Source organism: Arvicanthis niloticus, chromosome 14, assembly GCF_011762505.2.
Source record: "Arvicanthis niloticus isolate mArvNil1 chromosome 14, mArvNil1.pat.X, whole genome shotgun sequence".
NCBI lineage: Eukaryota > Metazoa > Chordata > Mammalia > Rodentia > Muridae > Arvicanthis > Arvicanthis niloticus.
This window is the reverse complement of record NC_047671.1, coordinates 45641317-45648350: the sequence shown is the minus strand read 5'-3', so window position 1 is coordinate 45648350 and position 7034 is coordinate 45641317. Positions and strand designations below refer to the sequence as shown.

Below are 7034 nucleotides of genomic sequence, written 5' to 3'. Positions count from 1 at the left end.
ATATAATGTGACTGGCAAAGGAACTGAGTATAGACATTCGTTTTGAATAGATCATAGATGATCGCATGTATATGGAACTCGGGGGCAGATATTCTGAACATCACTGTATGTGTCCAAGAGTAATACTGTTTTGCTAAAATGGAGTTCTGGTTAGCAGAGATTCTTGGTTTTATTGGAGTGTTCGTTTTGTTTTGCCCAGATTCTTAAGCAAATTATACTAAGCTCCCCCACCCAAATGTTTTAGGTTTTGAGCCCCAGATATGGCCTGGTTAGAACTAGTTATTGTAGACATATACGTGATGTGTGTCTGAGTTGCTTTGCAGTAGGACACATTTGTGCCATGTTGATTGCAGGACAGACAGACAGACCTGCACTTTCTGTATTTTCTAACTTCAGGAGCCAACCATCATTGGCTCAGACTAATTGCTATTCTATGTTACAAATTACTTTCTCCTCTGCTTAACTGAAGTTATGGCCAAGAGATGGTGTTTCAGAGGATCGTCTGCCTCTGAAGATGATCATCACCTGTTGAACAGTCAGACCATTCCAGTATCCTCAGACAGGAGACCTGATACAGGTACAGTTAAGGTCAGAATAGTGTCTGATGGTTATTTTTAAGGTTTTGGTCATGGAAGTGCTTTGGTAGTGTAAGATAATACGTGTGTAAAAAATGCTTTTATGTTTGTGTCAGTTCCCATTTTTCAGTCAGTTAAAACTTCATTTTAACTTTGCTAAAGTCTCAAAGCATATTGTCGCGGCTCCATTTGCCCCGAGACCTCTGCTGGGAGATGGTGATACATTCAAGTTTTCATTCAAATTATCTTGCCCTGTGAGTTGTGTTCCTTAAGGAGGCATGAGGCTGCCTAGAGGCTGTTTGAGTTTGTAGATTATATGCTGTCCTGTGTTTCTGCATAAAGTTCCAGTCCCTGTTGTGCTTATTGTCCCAACTAGAGTTACTTGCCTTGGGATTCGGTTGTTAACAGTTAGAGCCTGCAGGGGGCTCCAGAGGGTAAACTTTAAGCTTGAAACAGTGGCAGCCTTGATACCAGCCCAGATTCTGTTCTCCAATGGAAGCTACTCCAAGTGCACATGAGATGAAAGTTCACGAGACAGTACTTACTGTGCAGTGCATTCATGTGTGGACTGTTCAGCTCTCCAGTTATAGTTTGAAAAGCTAGCTTTTTGGGTTACAAGATGAACTGCATCTCTCTCACTTTGACATCATTGATGCTATTTTTGTTTGTTTGTTCGTTTGTTTTTGTTTTTCGAGACAGGGTTTCTCTGTATAGCCTGGCCTGTCCTGGAACTCACTCTGTAGACAGAACTCACTCTGTAGACCAGGCTGGCCTCGAACTGAGAAATCCACCTGCCTCTGCCTCCCAAGTGCTGGGAATAAAGGCATGGGCCACCACAGCCCAGCCATTGATGCTATTTTGAATACTAAATAACATACTTACTTTGCTTGGAAAAAATTCTGGGGTCCAAAGCTGACCTTTAGCCTAAAAGGTGCAAGGAGTTACATAAACTTCCCACTGCTGTTCCCTGAAGAGTGGGCCCTTCTGTGAGCCTAGACAGATCTGCCTGTGTTTAAAGCGTTAGGTCAGCACTGTACAAGGAACTACTGCAGGCCACTGTCCTTGTGCTTGCACCCCATGTCTTGAGAAGAAATGTAATGCCACTGTTCTTGGCACTGCTCCTTAGGTAGTGAAGTCACTGCACAGGTTATTTACATATAACATGTATGTGTGTATACATGTACAGCTTGACAAACCTGTGTATTTGATTCTGAGCTAATAAATTACTTCTTGAATTTAATTTTGCCCTTAGTTTACAGCTTTTGCCCTTAGTCATCAATGAGCTTTTTGTGATAAAAAATTACACATACACTCTTGCATTGTGCAATGGAATTTTTCTTCAAACAGATGCTTTTAAGCCTGAGAATTATACGAGATAAACTGATATATTAAAAACAATTACTTTTTCTCATTTTTAGCATCTTAAGTCTCCTCTTTGCTTCTCACTTAAATTCTTTTTGCCCATTAAGACATAAAATTTTTCTCTTCAGGCGACAGCAGTGGGAAGTTTATGTAACTCCTTGCACCTTTTAGGCTAAAGGTCAGCTTTGGACCTCAGAATTTTTTCCAAACAAAGTAAGTATGTTGTTTAGTATTCAAAATAGCATCCTATTCAAAATAGTACCTGATAATCAAAGGGAAATTTTTTGATTATCAGGTACTAACTGTTCAGGATTATGAGAGGAGGTGACATTTCAGCTCATGCATAGATTATACTCCAGGTTAATTGGGCTCATTATGGGTCTCTGTGGCACTGATAGTTTTTTATCTCTTGTTTTTAAACTTCTTGTCCATGAGCCAGTCAGCTTCCATAGGCAATCAGACCTTACCTCCTTATGTTGCCATGGTACCATGGCAATATTTTCAGTTACTTTAAAACTTTTCAGATGACAAGTTTTGAATGCAGATTGATTCAGGGCAGAGCAGTTGTCTGCTTTCTCTGCTCACAACTGTTGAGGGGGATGTGGAACACTTAAATCCTTGTTTAGTTTTTGAAAATTCCATTTGGGAAAGGAATAAGAGACTTCCCCAGGCCACACAGCCTGTAGTGCTGGGACCAAGCTTTGAGCAAAGGTCTGTCTCCAGAGCTCATGGTCTTCATCTTTGCTCTCTGTTGCCTCCAACACAGTGGGAAGCTGCAAGTCTGTGGGATGTCACTGATCTTTATTATTAGTGTCTGTCAAATGCTATCATACCGGCTCCTGTCTTACATGCCTCAGACTGGAACCAAGTTTCCCCAGGGAACACCACCACACTTTTAGATAGCATATTTGAAACCAGGGAAAGCGGTGTTTATTCATGCTAATTCATGGAGAAACAGTTTAAAGTAATCACTTTCTGTGACCTCCACAATGTACAGCCAGACAGTGTGATACATTTTGCAATAATTTGGCTATATCATAACCTGCTTATTTTATTTTCAATCTTATCTTAATATTTTTCCTGTGGCAAACTGAGTTATGATAATCTCACAGTATTTCCACATTGCTTCTTTGTGGTTTTCAATATTTCTAGTGCCTTCCTTTAACCTTGGCATTTAGAAAATCAAGTTGTACATAAACTAGTTGACATGCTTTAATGTTGCTTTCATATGGTATACTGAATTTTCTGGACAGAAAGTGCTGAGAATAGCAGTGTTCATTTATAATTATGTATATACCAATTTTTTTTTAAAAAAGAACAATCTTATTGAATGAAAGCACACCATGGTTCTATTTATAATTGCCTTTTACATGCTTGGCTTCTTTATTTTATTGGTACTGTTTTAAATCCTTGAGAATTTCTACTTTTCCCTATTTTGTCCCCTAAACAATGTTTATTGAGTTGTAATTTTATGGTATAATTATCTACTGAAAGAAAGAAAAAAAGATGAAGTCAACCTTGAGGGAGAGAAGACTTTTGGGTTTTGACAGCACTTGAAAAACTAGGCATGATCTAATCAGTTCAGTGGAAGCATTTTTTTCCAGGTGTGTGTGTGTGTGTGTGTGTGTGTGTGTGTGTGTGTGTGTGTGTGAATATTTGTTGGTGAGTACACACCCGTGCATGTGCATGTGGCTGCCAGAAGTAGATGACAGGCATCACTCTGTGCCCCATCCCATCCCATCCCATTTTTGATGACAGGTGTCTTCCTGTATTGTGTGCTATCTCATTTTTCAAGACAGGTTCTTTCATTGAAACTGGAGCTCACTGATTTGGCAAAACCAGCTACCTGCAAGCCCCGGGGATTGTCCTTCCTTCACTTCCCTTGTGCTGGGATTACAGGTAGTGCCTTTAAGGAGTGTGCCGGGAATCTAGACTCTGGTCCTCAGACCCTAGTCTTGGTAAATTTTGTGGCCACAGGGAACATTTCCAGTATGACACTGTTGGAGGAGCCACTGAGACAAAGGAGACTAAAATCCTACTTCTAACAGTACTTGTTTTCACTAGGGGATTTTTTTTCTAAAAGTAAAATCAATTATGTTGTGTCCTAGAAACTATTTCTATTGTTAAATGCTAAAAGCATGAGTCTTGTTACAGAGCTATCAGAGTTCTGCTCAGACGTGAAATTTGGGGAGGACTTCACACATAAGACTTAATTTCTTAGTTGTAATATTTTGATTTAAATTTTAATTTCTTAATTGTAACATTTCGATTTAAATTTCTTTTTCTACCAATGACTTTAAAACACTTTTTGCTCTTCAATTTACTCAAGTCCTAATAAATTATATATTTCCCCAGTTTAGCCATTCATGTGAAAATTATTTGGAATCATTCAAAATGGTATGTGGTCTCTTAAAGCCCCATGTCAAAAAAAAAAAAAAAAATTCAATTCACTCTGCTTTACACTTTGAAGTAAATACTACTGGTAAATCAGACAAAACTGAAGGAAATATCTTCAAACACCAAAGTAAGTTATTAAAATTGACTTAAGACTTATATAAGGACATTTTTTATGAAAAACTTTTGTGTTGATTTTTTTTGATGTTTTAAATAGTTTATTTTGAAGGTCTTTTTAAAAACAAAGTAAAAGACAATCTGAGAAAAAAATTGGACAGATGATACTCATTAAATAAGTATGGTGATTAAATCACACAGGGATATGCTCTCTTCTGCAACTCCAGAAGTGAGTTTTGTGGTCCTGAAGGTTCTTAGACTTCCAGAGTGGGGAGGGGAATCATGACAATTAAAGCTGCCTCATAGTCATGTAAATCTACAGTAGCAACCAAATGTTTTTTTGATTTCCAAGAAATCAATTTCAATCTTCAAACTGCGCCTTATTTTTTTAAAAGATAAGATGCTAGAAACTCAGTGGGGTTTGGTGGTCTTTCCTTTGCGAGCACAGCAAGGCCCTGTAATAGGATAGACACGACCGTCTGGTCCAGGTAGGCACGGTGGGCAAGGACTGCAGATCCACCTTCTGTTTAGATGACTTCTCTGCGTTAATCTTCTCAGTCTCAACTATTCTCTCAATGCTGTCGGTGAGCCCGTACTCAGAGTGAGGGTTTTCTGCAACCTGTGTCTGTCCCTCCAGCATCTGCTCTGACTCCATGGCCTGTGTTGATATTTTTGAAAGGCTTTTTAGGAGTCATAAACTCAGAAGTGGCCGCATAAACTCAGAAGAGGCCAGGGGGATCTACCTGGGATATTCAGGTATGCGTGGAAAACAGCAGTGTAGAAACCGTTGCATAGCTATTTGGTCATGTGTTTTATAACCAGAGGAGTGTCTTCACCTTTGAGGTCTCATTGTCATCACTAGCATCAGAAGTGGCAGGAATGGTGATGGTAAGTTCTGGCGTTTTTTTCTCTTCACTTAAACACACTCCAAAGGAAATCTGCATGTTTGAAATAAGGAGAAAGCATAATGAGCTTTCACGTGGGTTCATTATTATCAAGTACCATTGATGTCCAGCAGCATGGAGAGAAGGGGCCAAGGTGGGATGGGGCAGTGCAAATGTGTGGCCGAAGGAAACAGATGAGAACTTGAAGCACTTTGAACAATCCCTCTGGTAATTGTCGAGTGAGTGACTCAATGAAGACCCAAGAGCTCATAAAGAACGGCCCATCCATCTCTTCCTTTCATTCAGCCCAAGCTTATTCCAACAGTCAATGCTAATGACTGTAAGAGCAAATGATTGTAAAAGCTGCATTGTTCTATCAGGAGACTTTATTGTGTTTTTTACTTCTTGAAGTATGCACCATTGTGTGTGTGTGTGTGTGTGTGTGTGTGTGTGTGTTTAGTACTTTTAATGTCAGTATTCTCTCTGAGTGGAGTGACAAGCAGCACTCTGAGAGCCCACAGACCAAGGCCAGGCAGCTCATCACCCACAACTTTAGGCAGGCACTTCCTGTCTGTCGGATTGTCAATAGCTCCCCAGCCTGGTGGTCATAGTCTTACTTATGACATAACTTATGTGGCTCGCTCTGCCAAACACTTCTCAAACACCTGCACTGCTTTCAGCAACTCTGTGAGACATACTGAGCTATTCTTTTGCACTTCTCTTTCTTTTATTCTCCTTCCTTCCTTCCTTCCTTCCTTCCTTCCTTCCTTCCTTCCTTCCTTCCTTCCTTCCTTTCTTTCTTTCTTTCTTTCTTTCTTTCTTTCTTTCTTTCTTTCTTTCTTTCTTTGATATAAGGGAAGAGCTACGGACTAGAGAGGTTGTATGGCTCAGGGCCTCGTAGCAAAGCAAACGGTGGAAACCACTGTCTGCCTAATGTCTAACTGGGGCTGTGGCTACGCCTCTGTTTACTCAGGCAAAAGGAGTAGTTCGTAATCTTTTTTAAAAACTTTTAAGTTTTTTACTTTTTAAAAATTGAAATCAAATTATACCACTCCCCTTTTCTTCCTCTAGCTCCTTCCAGCTACCCTTCCTCAGATCTTTCTGATGTCGCTCCTCTCTCAAGGTGATAGCTTCTTTTTGACTATTTCTCTTACACATATATATACATATATATGCATATATGTATATATATGTGTGTGTTCATATGTATGTATATGCACACATCTATATAAATACAGCCTGCTGGCTTTGTCTTTGTTTCAAGGCTGACCACTCTACACTGGACAACTAATAAAGTGGCTCATTCCTGGGAGAGGATAATTTGCCCAACAGTTGCCTGTAGTTCTCTGCTGTGAGAGCTGTAAAATGTCTCCCTCCATGTCAGCATGTCTATGATATCACCATTATCCCAGTGTTATTTATGCAACCATTTCTAGAAGAGGCTATTTTACTGGGGACTTCCTGTTATTCTGACTCTGAGTCTTTCTGTCCTCTCTGCCATGATGTCCTGAGTCGTAGATGTAGCCATTGAGGGTGGGTTCCCTATGTGGATCTCTGCATTTTATCTAGTTGTGAGTTCCTGTGATTGTCTCCATTTTTTATAAAGAGAGGCTTCTTTGATGGGGGTTGGGGGAGCTAGCTACACTTACCTGTGGTTGATAAGGCTAAGATTTAGTATGTAGTAAGGAATTCTGCTGGTCTA

General features: G+C 39.8%; 1 pseudogene; it reads right to left on the bottom strand.

Annotated features, from left to right (window-relative positions):
- Window positions 1-4809: 4809 nt before the first annotated feature.
- Window positions 4810-5103, bottom strand: LOC117720165 (protein dpy-30 homolog pseudogene; annotated as a pseudogene).
- Between the last annotated feature and the right edge of the window lie 1931 nt (window positions 5104-7034).